This window comes from Canis lupus, chromosome 1 (assembly GCF_011100685.1).
Source record: "Canis lupus familiaris isolate Mischka breed German Shepherd chromosome 1, alternate assembly UU_Cfam_GSD_1.0, whole genome shotgun sequence".
Lineage (NCBI taxonomy): Eukaryota > Metazoa > Chordata > Mammalia > Carnivora > Canidae > Canis > Canis lupus.
The window spans coordinates 32,790,325-32,802,890 of record NC_049222.1 but is presented as its reverse complement, the minus strand read 5'-3'; the positions used below and the strand labels follow the sequence as shown (position 1 = coordinate 32,802,890).

Here is a 12,566-nt window from a genome sequence, read left to right as displayed (position 1 = left end):
TTGAGGTTCTGAGTCATTAATTTTCTGGGCCAAACTCAAAGATCTAGAACCTGTTTATGACATCATGGGTAAGGATTTGACCCTAGAATAAAGAGAATCATAAAATTCCTCTAAGATACATGAAAGCATAAATTGGGAATAATGCTTTAAATTCTACTTTGCCTCAGTTGTAGGACAATGAGGATTTGGCAATAATAAAATTTAGAAAGATAAATTTTAAAATAAGCATAAGATAAATTTAGGTATAAAAGAAAAAAAATAGTAACAAAAATCCAGTGATTACAACTGAATTTGTTTGTAAAGCTATATATAAAATATCTTACCATCATAACATATACTGTAATATATAGTATTAATAATTATTTGAGCATGTATAATAAAAATATAGTTTTTCCAAGAAGATGGTACATAAATATAAGAAAAACAGATAACTGACATTAAAGTTTTTAACTAAAAAAGGGTATAAATCTATAAGGACTATAGATATTGCAAAATATACTTTTCAAGAAGGAGCATTATAGGAGCCTCCAAAATAGGAAACATAACATATATAGCTTATGGATATAATTGCAATAAATTATTTAAGGTATTATAAAAAATAAAATGTCCTAAATCAAGAAGAAATCAGCAAGCAAGTCATAGTATCATAATATGATACTATTTTTTCAGGAAAAAGAGGAAAAAGAATTGAAAATTGGTTTTATTAGGGCACTTTTATTTTACCAATGGAAATATATTTTTCAATAGAATGAGAATTTTCAAATAAAAGAATGCATAAAATAAAACACTGTAGTCATAAAACTATTTAAAAAGTAGAAAAGAAATGTAAGAATTGTTTTTAGTCTCTACCCCAGTACTACTATATTTAAAAATCCTGGCAAATGTAATTCCTTTGGGTCCTCAAAGAGTATGATACGTTATCTACAATAGAAATTTATGTTGGTGAACTTGAATTATAAATTTTTTTCCCTACTTCAATGAGGGTTACAACTTTATCCTCTCCTCTGTCCATACTGATCCCAATTGTGATAGAGGTATAGGCAAAAGCCTTATTAATTGCTAATTGCAAGTATAAAGACATAAAGAAATTTGGAAGATCACTAAGACCTCTGTTTCTCAGGATACTTATATAAAAAAGCACCCCCTGAGAAAGGCACTACTCTATACTAAATGACCTGCTTGGCGCCTTAAGGCTCTTGGTCTCCGAGCTGTTTAGTGGCCTGTGTCAAAAAAATTACTTGTTTCAGTCCAATTTCTCTCAATTCAATAACCCCTAAGCCTCTCAAAACAAAGCAAAGTTAAAATGATTTTCAATTGCTTTGGACTGGGATGTGTCAGGCAGTCACCAACATTTCATGGACATCAATAGAACAAAGCACTCACCCTGAAACCTTTCTCCTTTTCTCATTAATCAAAATTCCAATGAGCTGATTTCTGTTTTAGTCTAGTCTAGAAGAGATTTATGAGAAATGGGATTTTTCTGACTCATGACTTTAAGCTAAGTATGCCAGATACATATTCCTGGGAAAAACAGCACAGCTAATCATCCCACTTAAGTCTAAAGACTGTATACTTGATTGTGTAGTGTATTCCAAAGGTCCAGCAATCAAGCAGCCTGACCGAACAGAGAACATGGCTTTCTGTTCTGGACTCTAATTTTTAGTGAATGACTTTTCTCAGTGTGGTTTATTTAGTCACATATTCTAATATCAGTTCATTGTGTCAGAAAGGTAAAATCACAAGAATTAACGATAGAGGATTTCACTTACTCAGCCGCCTGTCGTCACCTGTCAACTTTCTACCCATTCATCACCTAGCCTGTCACACTTGACATAAGCTTCTGAAGGGCTGGGCGAAGGGGAGGTAGGAGAGGCTGGATAAATGTCTTCATGATCATCTTTAGCAATGTCAGTAGCTCAGCACTCTCAGTATTTTAGACTTGCCTGTGACAGCTTTTCCACTAGAGCTGAAGCTGCATTCCAAATTGATATTTGTGGCGGCTTGGATTCTGGGCTAGAGCAATGCCTGAGGCAAGCCAAATTCTGCAGTTTGATACCAGTAAACAATATGATCTCTCTTTGTGTTTATGTGGATGAGCTGGGGTGGAATGAGGGAAGGATAACTTCAAATGACAGTTGCCACAGGTGATTAATTTCTTTTGGTCTTTTACAGATTTACGCTGCCTACTCTGATTTAAATTGGTGTTCATAATGATGCTTTCATTTTGCATAAAAGCTGTAGAGATGCTTTCACTCATGAAACAAATACGCAGGCGGGAGGCCATCCACAAAGATGATGCTACTGACTTGCTAAAAAAAATAGTGCTATGAGATATTTCCTCTTTACTTGCCCATGTATCGGCCCATTTGTGCCCGGGACATGTGATCTTGTGCCTAGGAGATGTGATCATGGTCCAGCTGATTGGAGAGAAGCTCAGAAATGGGAACTAGTGATGCTGTGGGGTGAGGGATGGAGAGAGGCAACATAGAGGTATTATTAGGGAAAGAGTGCAGGCACAGCTAGCAGAGAAGAAAACCTGTTCCAGAGAAGGAGACCTGTTGGTTGTTTCTAAGTGTCATCATGGAAAAGTAACTTAATCCCACTGAGGTTCAAGGAACCAAGGGGAAAATGAGCAAAGGATACTGTCTATGAAGGGATATCATGAAAATATTATACTTCATATGAAAACATTTGAAAAGTTACAAAGGATTATTTAAGTCTTAGTTAAATATTTGTTTAAAAGATTTTATTTATTTATTCATGAGAGACACAGAGAGAGAAACAGAGACATAACATGAGGGAAAAGCGGGCTCCTCACAGGAAGCCAGATGGGGGACTCAATCCCCAGACCCTGGATCATACCCTGAGCCAAAGGCAGATGCTCAACCACTGAGCCACCCAATTGTCCCTATTATTAATAATTATTTCATATGAAAGGGAAACCAACTGACTGATAATTGAGCCTTTACACTTGGCCTTGGGAATTAGAAAGAGTACAAAATCTCATGTCTTATAACTTTGCTATGTTTTTTATGGTCTATTATTAGTCATTTTAGGTTTCCATTTTGGGATATATATAAACATGAAAGCAATAGCGTTAGTATATATCAAAATATTTAAGTAATGCATATTTAGAGAAGTTGGCAGCATAGAAATGAGCAATATTAAATAGTAATTTTAGCTACCCATGGGAAAATTGCAATACAGAAATAAAGTAGTGCAATGTTAAATAAAGCCTTTCAGGTATAATGATCATCCAAACCACGATTTATTTATATGAATCATGGATTAACAAGTTGTGTTTTGAACATAAGCAGAAAAACTCACCTTTTTCATTTTATTGCAGAAATATCCTTAGAATTTGTGATTCCAATGGAAAATACCAGAATTTCTCATTTTCTCTTTGCTCAGTCAATAGTCAGGGGCTGTACTATGATTACCTGACATACATTCAAACAAATGTGAGCTCCCACATTGATCTATCACCCTCTGGGGAGTGTAGTTCTCAGAAGCTCTGTTTCTAAATAACAAGGTGAGAGTGAGCCAATACAAACTTCCTTTGAAAGAAAATGTCAGATTTGGAATAGAAAAACAAAAGAAATATCACAGCCTTCTTTAAAAGATACATAGGGCTGCAATTGCTAAAGTATGTCTTATAGACACACACCCTTAGGAAATCTGATGAGCATGCACATCCAAATTATTTATGGCAACTTAACTGCCCAATCAATTCTCAGAGAAAATGAACAAAAGTACTAAAAGCTCTAAACTTTATCTGAGAAATATTTATGATTTGAAAGCCAAAGTTAAGCAATGACTTCTTTGTTCTAACTAAACGGTACCTGTCTGCCCTCAGAAGTAATACATGGCATATATTCAATAGGTGGAAACCTACTGGGTAAAAAGATTTACAGGAAATAAAATGTCAATTGACTATTTTTTTTCTCCAAAACATTATCCTTTTTCTATATTTCATAACCTCTTAGTAAGGCCGATATTTGATATGAATGACCTGCCTCCAGAATCTCTGTGGTCCAACTGTCATAATATACAGTAATCAGATTTGGACTTCAAATGACCACCTCTGATCATCACTCCAGCTCTCAAAACTTTTAATGGCTTCCCATTGCCACCACTTACACACACACTCCCAATCTTCACAATGCACTTTTTAAATGGCGGTGACATTTTTATCCTGACCTCCCATTAATGCTCCATATATAGTCTACATTGCAGTCAAACTGAACCATCTATTTTCTTCCTAACACTACTTGTTTTGTGCTCCTCTGCACACTCTGCTTTCTTTACCTCAGATGTCCTCACTCGCATTCCATCTCTGCCTGGTTGAAATTTTAGGTATTCTTCAAGTTCTATGTCAAAAATCACACATTCAGTTTTCTGGCTCAATATCATTTTTAGTATCCCAAAATATCCTTAAAATCCTTAGACTCAAAAACATACGTAACCTTTAACTGACTCTCAATAGTAGAAGCCAAACTGCAACCAGAATCTGGGAAAGGTTTTCATTACTTGTAAGACATATAAGCCTGAATTGCCTTCCATGTTGGTAACTAGTGCTTGGGTTGTTTGCAGTCATTTGAGGAACACCATTCTGCAGAGCCGACTGAAAGCAAATTTGTCCCAACTGCTTTGCCCATCCTCTTAAGACCAAGGCTCTTGACTTAGTGTCTCTCTACCTCATTTATTAATTTTTAATAAGCCAAATCTATTAATTTTAAATGGCTAGATATTCTTGTTACATGTCATTTTTATAAATGGATTGCCATTCCCATAAAATTTGGGTGTCACAAAGTAGAAGAGATAGGTAGTGAAGCAGCTCGTGCAGCTTGTAGGAGAGGTTAAAGGAATCAGAATCTGGAACAAAATACCTGTAATGAACCATGTTGTGTAATCCCTTGGTCAGAGCACCAGACAAAGAGGCAATCAGGAATAAGAAATATATATATACATCCCTCAATCCAGCATAAATGCACTAAATGAGTATTCATGAAAACAATGTAAATTGGACCAGTAACTTTGTATTAACCTGCCTCTATCAGCTGTAGCTCTGAGAATAGAAGCATATCAAACACCCAAGTGTGTTTCTTTTAACTGTGTGATAAAAATAGTTTAGCTTTGTTTTTGAGAATCAAGGACATTGTGTGAAATGGATTGCATGCAACTATTTTTTGCTTACTCTGTAAGTTTGTACTATGCATTATAAGACAAAATGTATTTGTGTGCTTTGATATTGTGAGACCTACTATATTTCTGCTGAAATTATCTGACAACCCCTCCTCAAGTGGGTTGACTAGTGAATAAGGGGCTAAAGATATGCCAAATAATCGAAGTTTCAGTCCAATAATTCTGGTTGGGGATTTTATACTTTTAGGATACATCAAAAAAGGAAATACCTTGCATGGTACTGATGAAAAATATGGAATAATTCATGAAATAATGTTGTAAATACTTTGGACATGTCTAGCCCTGTCTGAGCTGTAGGGAAATAGCTAAGAAGTTAAAAAAAATCATTATGTCTTACTAAGGTGATGGTCTCTCATTCCTCTGGAATAAGATGTTCCAAAATAAATTAAATAATAGATTCCAATGACATTCCAAGAAAACTAGTAGATTGTCTAGTAAAGAGAGAAAAAAAAAATATTAGTATAATAGTTAATGAGTCCCATAAAAAGGATGTATAAATGAGCTATAAAAGGTAAATCACAAAGGCTTTTAAAGGGAGATAAAAAAAAGTGCAAAAGCATGTCAATAAAAATAATAACCACTGGGACTTTTTAAAAAATTCATTGATAAAATTATGTACCAAAATGTATTAAAAATTTAAAAAACATGGGATCTAGGGAACTGTTTTGTCATGGATACAAAACTAGCTTAGAGACAAGTGGAAAGGTTGGGAATAAGTAGTCACTTTTCTAAATAAAGAAGTGTAAACAGCAATGCTCCTTAGGGAGCAGTGCCAGCATATGCCTTATTTAACATTTTTATAAATGATTTAGAAGAAAAGTGCATAAGGGAATCTCAAAGATTGTGGAAGATTTTCTATGTAGTGCAAACTTGCTGGAGCTAAGTGATCTCAGGAATATTTTGTAATTTGGCTTATAAATGGCAAAATAATTTTAAATTGGAGCATTTTACTTAGAAAAAAATTAAAATTATATGCAGAGGATGCTCAGTTTGTAAATATCAGTTTTTACATAGGTCATGGACCTTGGCATTGTTACAAAACATATCCTTCAAGACAGAAAGAAAGAGGAATGATTGTACTTAAATATAGCAAATACTTATCATCATTAAGCAAGCTATTTGGAAAATTACTAACAATACTCTTCTGCGTTTATACTATACTAGAAGGCTACATATATGCGAAATCTCCAAATCTCCAAGCATCTAAAATTTCCCAAGAAAGGAGAGGACTGCAAACTTCAGAGGAAAAAGCTAATTCTGTCTGGTGAAGCTCCACATCATGTAATTTCCTTCCTGATCAAAACACTTCTGTGTTTATCCTTCTCCTGCATCTTCAGTAGCTCACTTACTCTGGACTCAAACTTTCCCACCAGCATCAGTATCTAAACCCACTCTGACAGCCCATGTTGCAATGGACAACTTTTTAGTTCAAAAAATATGGAGCATGTAAATTTATTTCCTGAAAGCTTTGGAATAATAGGTACAAAACACAAAATAAACACATCTTCTGTGTGTATTTGCAGATGGTAGGTATGGATAGAAGCAGAATAAAGATTCTAATTTCTGAAAGACAAAGTCAAGTGAAAGAGAAGTTGAAAAAAATGATAGGAAAAATGAAGGTCAAACCAATATATGTTCTAAAGAAGTATAAAGGATAACAAGATCTTAATGTAGATTGATATAAATTATTGTTTGAAAATGAGGACCAGATGTCATCATGTTTTTGGAAGCAAACAAGCAAAATTACAGGATGATTCCAGTAAATCAGGCCTAGAAATTGTATTCTCAAGAATTCAATAGTTGACAAATAAACATATTAAAATATAACTATTTCTGTAATATGATGAAAAAGATATACTTCTTAAGAAATTTGAATATATTTTAAGCTAATGAATCAAAAACTAAAGGTCTAAACAAATTATTTAGAAGCATGAGTAACCTTCCTAGAAAAATGAGAAATGAAAATGATCAAGAGATGTTTTGTTTTGTTTTGTTTCTGTTTTGTTTTAGAAAATGGACTAGGTTAGGGAGAAATAGTGGGGGAATAAAAATGTGAATGAGGGCAATGGAGGTTATTGTTTTATTTAAAATATCTGGATTTCTCAGTAACATTTGGCACAGTTTATCATTCTATCTGGAAACGTTTTACTTCATCTCAGAGTCACAAAACTCTTCAGGTAGTTTCACCCAACTATCTGGTCTATTAACATCTTTATTGTCAACTTTCCCTCAACTTGAATGCTTCAGGAAATTAGTCAAGTTTCCATCACCTGGGACTCCATATGAGGCCACTTTCTTTCTTACTCTGTATCCTCTCTTTAGGTACTGTCCACTACCATAACTCCATACACCATGAATATGCAGATGACTCACACATTTTATTCTGACTTCCCTTCTAAGCTCTGGAATGCACATCTGTCTATCTGATATCATCATTTCAGTGACTAAGAAATGTCACAAATATATCATGTGTGAAACCAGACCCTTAGCATCATCCCCCAAGCATATTTCTCTCTGTCTTCCTAATGTGAGCAATGAACTCCACTATATATCCAGGGCTCCTGGTTGAAATCTGGAAAGTGTTCTAGAAACCATTGTCTCATCACGCACCTTAATCCATTCCCACTTAAGTGAATTTCTATTGAAATGTCCCCTTCTTTTCTTCTTTTTCTTTTCTCTTATTACAAGCTATTTGAAATATTTTAAAAGCCTTCTAATTGATGTCTGGTTCTATTCCTGTCTCTCTCCAATACTCTGCTAAGACAGCAGTAAAATTAACATTTAAAAAACATAATTGGGGAGCCTTGCTGACTCAGTTGATAGAGCATATGACTCTTTTTTAAAGATTTTATTTATTTATTTATTTATTATTTATTTATTTATTTATTTGAGACACAGAGAGAGAGGCAGAGACACAAGCAGAGGGAGAAGCAGGCTCCATACAAGGAGCCAAATGCAGGACTCAATCCCAGATCCCCAGGGATCACGACCTGAGCAGAAGGCTGGCACTCAACTGCTGAGCCACCCAGGTGTCCCAAGCATATGACTCTTGATCTTGAGGTGGTGAGTTTGAGCCCAACATTGGGTATAGAGATTACTTGAAAAAAAGAATATGTTGTCTAATTGAATTTAAATTAAAATAAAGAAAAATAACAAAGCAAGAAAGGTTAAGAAAACATAAACAATGAATGTAAATTGACTCCTTAAAAATACAGTATTCTTCAAGTAGGTGAATATACTAAGCATAATCTGCAAAGTTCAGATTGATCTGATCTATTGTTACAGATACTTTTCTTTTCATTTGCTCTTTCACTGCAAGAATTTTGAGTTCTTTGAGTTTCTGGACAGCACCCAATCCTTTTATAGTCAACCTTCCCCTGTTGTTCCATTCTATCCAAACCTCCTACAGCCTGCATCCAAATCAGTGCCTCTCAACATCTGTTTACCTTTCTTGTCTTAGATTCAATTTCCTTTACTTAGAATTAATTTCTGTGAAACTTATTGATTTACATATTACCACTTTGATAGCATTTTTTACTTGTCTTTCATATCTCTTGTAACAAGTAAATAGCTACTTGTTTAATTATTTGTATTTAGAGACCCTCCCCATCAAAATGAAGCTCAATGTTCTATGAAATAAGAACCCAGCTTATTATTTTTATTGTTGATCCCACATGATTTACTATAGTATGTAATTGGTGCCTAAGGAATTTATAAGTTTGTATATTTATATAAGTATACTTATATAAAAATTTATAAATTCTATTTATTGTGGAACCCTGGTAAAAGGGGTACGGGCTGAGTAGGAAAGCAGTACAAAGGGAGTCATTCCCTTGATAAATTTACACTAAATAAATGCAATTACTGTTTCACACACATACATCCAGGAAAAATAAACAATATTTCACACAAAAGGTAACAATACAATGAAGTGTATTACTTCTAAGAAATTGTAGAAGCTAAAATATAGCTACAGTAGACCAGGTATTTTTCATACATACATTGGTGGTGAGACATAGGTTATTATGGAAAGCTAGAGTGTTTTGAGACTCACTTGGGATTCGATTTGATGGAAATATTTTAATCTTTAAAAGTGAATAAAATTTTAATTAAAGATAATATATGTTCAGGTTTATTTTTACCTGGAACTTCCAATTCTGTCTAATAAATTCAGTTTGGATTGACATTTATAATCTGATTTTTGAAAGGCAGCTTATGATTTGGGTTATTGTTTGATTACAGCACCTCATTTTTACATAACCCTTATTTTTGGTAATGCTTTTTCAAAGTACTGTGCAAAAATGGATTCCAAAACCTTGAAATTTTCTATCATAGCAATTGATAAGATCTGTCTTTCCAATTGATAGAATCTGTGAGGCATGAATTATGTATTTCTTTCTCCTTATTTTATTCCTAATATCTTTAAACACAATAAATATTTCTTGATTTAATGAATATAATCAAGTAAGGATACATGATTCTAGTGTCTTATGAGACACGGTTTAAGACAGATATTGCCTATAGGATAACTCAAAATAGGGAAACTTCTCAAGCATATGAAATACAAAAAAAGCATATAATTTGTGCTGCATAATTATCATTGTAGCTGTATTTTAGAAGCAAAGTAAGATCAGATAAAAATATTGCTGTAGGGTTTAACAAATGAAAGGGGGCAAGTAAAACACTTGATTCAGCTCCCCATTAATTTCTTAGAGACTAATTAAATTCTAGGTCAATTTCTATATTGTGATTTCAGTTTGGTTTACAAAATTGAAGAGATGTAGCCATTTTAGACTATCATTTAGATAGATGATTGCAATTCAAGAAAGTCTACTATAAAGTCAGGAAGTTGGGACTCCTAAAAGTCCCATATTCTAGGTCAAGCCTAAGACCTAAACTTTCAGACCAATCCACAATGTATTTTGTATTCTGAAAGACGTTAAAATTGGAAATGACATAGGGCCATCATGTAGCATAAAGGATAAAGCTAAATTATACATACTAAAAGAAGTAAACATAGATGTTTGTCAATTGAAGAAATCCAGAAACCAGGAATCCAAAAAGCCAGACCACAGACTTAGAGATGAAATCTGCTTATTCTCAATCAAAGGCTGTTTGTTCTCTCTCTTGCTTTATATGTAGTATACTGCTGGCTGTGAACCACATGACTCCTCAGGTATTGACCATATCCAGAAGGAATTGAAAATGATGCAAATAAATTTAGTTTTAGTTAGGCGGAAGAAAAGCTCCTAGGAAGTCATCATATTAAGGCTCATAAATTATATTAAGGTGTATAAAATATAATCGTATTAAATTGCAGAGTCAGTAAAACAAAACAAAATAAAACCCAACATGAATGAATAGTTGGAGCACAGATGGTTTTGGGGGCAGTGAAAATACTCTGTATGATGCTATAATGATAGAAACATATCATTACATATTTACTCAAATATATAAAATGTACATCACCAAAAGTGAACCCTAAGGTAAATTATAGACTTTGAGTAATTATAATGTGAAAATGTAGGTTCATTAATTATAACAAATGTACCACTCTTGTGGATGATGTTGATAATACAGAAGGCTGTGCATTTGTGAGACAAAGGATATGTGGGAAATCTGTGTCTTCCTTTCAAATTCGTCATGATTTTAAAACTACTCAAAATGGTCTTTAAAAAAAATCTCAACACTCCAAACCGGTAATAATAATATAATCAGAAGCAAATTAACATTCAAAAGAAATCATTTGGAATTAACACACTGTGCATTGCATTATTTGGTTAAAGATCCATTTTGTTGTATTGCCTGACAATAAACCTAATTACCAGCATGTGCAAAATAACTTCCTTGCTGAATCTGTCAAAATGCGCTCAGCATATAGCAACATAAAGTCTATCACTACAGCTATTAAACAAGACAAGGAGTATCAATTGCAGCAAAGAAATAAAGAAATACTATAAACAAATGATCTGTCCTTACTGTAAAACTCAAAAGAACTATGATATAAGCATATTTTGAAATTTAGCTAATACTAATTCCCTGCTTTCTGTATTTATAAAACTCTACATTTTTAGTCCACACACATACACACATGTGCACACATACAAATATATTGAGCACATATGTATATACCACACATATTCGTAATACACATATATGGCTCCCAACATCCACCATCCATTCATTCATTTGATCAATTCCAGTATTTATGCACCGCAGTTTCAAATTTGCTAACTCATACATACCCCCGTGAGAAAGGACTTTATTAACTATGTATAGCTCCTTTTGTCATGAGAATTACAGTTTCTTCTTCCTGTTGCCTTCAGTATAGATGTGTCATATATTTGTAGGACAGTTAGATATTTTGCTAAAGTTTAAAATCCATCCAGAAATCCCCCACCCTTCTAGTAGATTTGTTTTTAAATTACAAATTTTAAGTTTTACTCATGCTATAAAGTGATAATTTTTAGAAACAAATAGTGTCATATATTTACCATTGCAGAATAATTTCACCATCCTCAAAATCCCCTGTGCCTCACCAGAGTAATGCTTCCCCTTTCCAAAACTCCTCGCAACCATTAGTCTGTTCTCTATCTCTTAGTTCTGCATCTTCCAAAATGCCATAAATGGAATTACACAAGATATCACCCTCTCAGATTGGATTCTATACTTAGAAATTTGCCTTTAAAATTCATCCCTATTATTGTGTGAAATAATAGTTTGTTCTTTTTGATTGTTGAACAGCATTCCATAGTATCGATGTACCTTAACTCATTCATTCATTCACCAATTAAAGAGCATCTTGGTGATTCTAGTTTTGGTGATTATAAATAAAGATGACATAAACATTCGCATGCAAGTTTTTGTACGGACATATGTTTTTAAGTCAGTTGGGTAACACCTGGTGTATGACTTCTGTGTCATTTGTTAATTTAGGTTTGGCTTCATATGAGATTGATAAGCCTTCTTCCAAAGCTCTATCATTTGCCTCTTCAGGCACCAAATGAGAGCTCCTGTTGTACCATATTTTTACCAGCACTGAATATGACCAGTTGTTTGGATTTTAGGCATTCTAATAGCTCTGTAGTATTATCTCTGTATTGTTTTAATTTGCATTCCCCTAATGGGAAAAAAAAGAGATGTTGAGCATCTTTTCGTATACTTACATTGCCATATTTGTTTTATCTACTTTGGTGAGTTTCAGCAATTTAGTTCATTTTTATTTATTTTTATTTTTTTTAATTTAGTTCATTTTTAAATATGGTTATTATTGTTGAGTTTCAAGAGTTCTTTGATAGAAAACTTCTATCAGATAAGTATTCTGTAAAATATTTTCTGTATTTGCAAAATATTCAAGCCTG

General features: G+C 33.5%; 1 long non-coding RNA gene across 1 annotated transcript in view; it reads right to left on the bottom strand.

Annotated features, from left to right (window-relative positions):
* LOC106558612 overlaps nt 1–1,909 on the bottom strand; it is a 42,906-nt gene extending 40,997 nt beyond the window's left edge. Inside the window, exon 1 of the long non-coding RNA XR_005353599.1 lies at nt 1,770–1,909. This is a non-coding gene — a long non-coding RNA (uncharacterized LOC106558612). The remainder of the gene's footprint in view (nt 1–1,769) is intronic.
* Nucleotides 1,910–12,566: the final 10,657 nt, after the last annotated feature.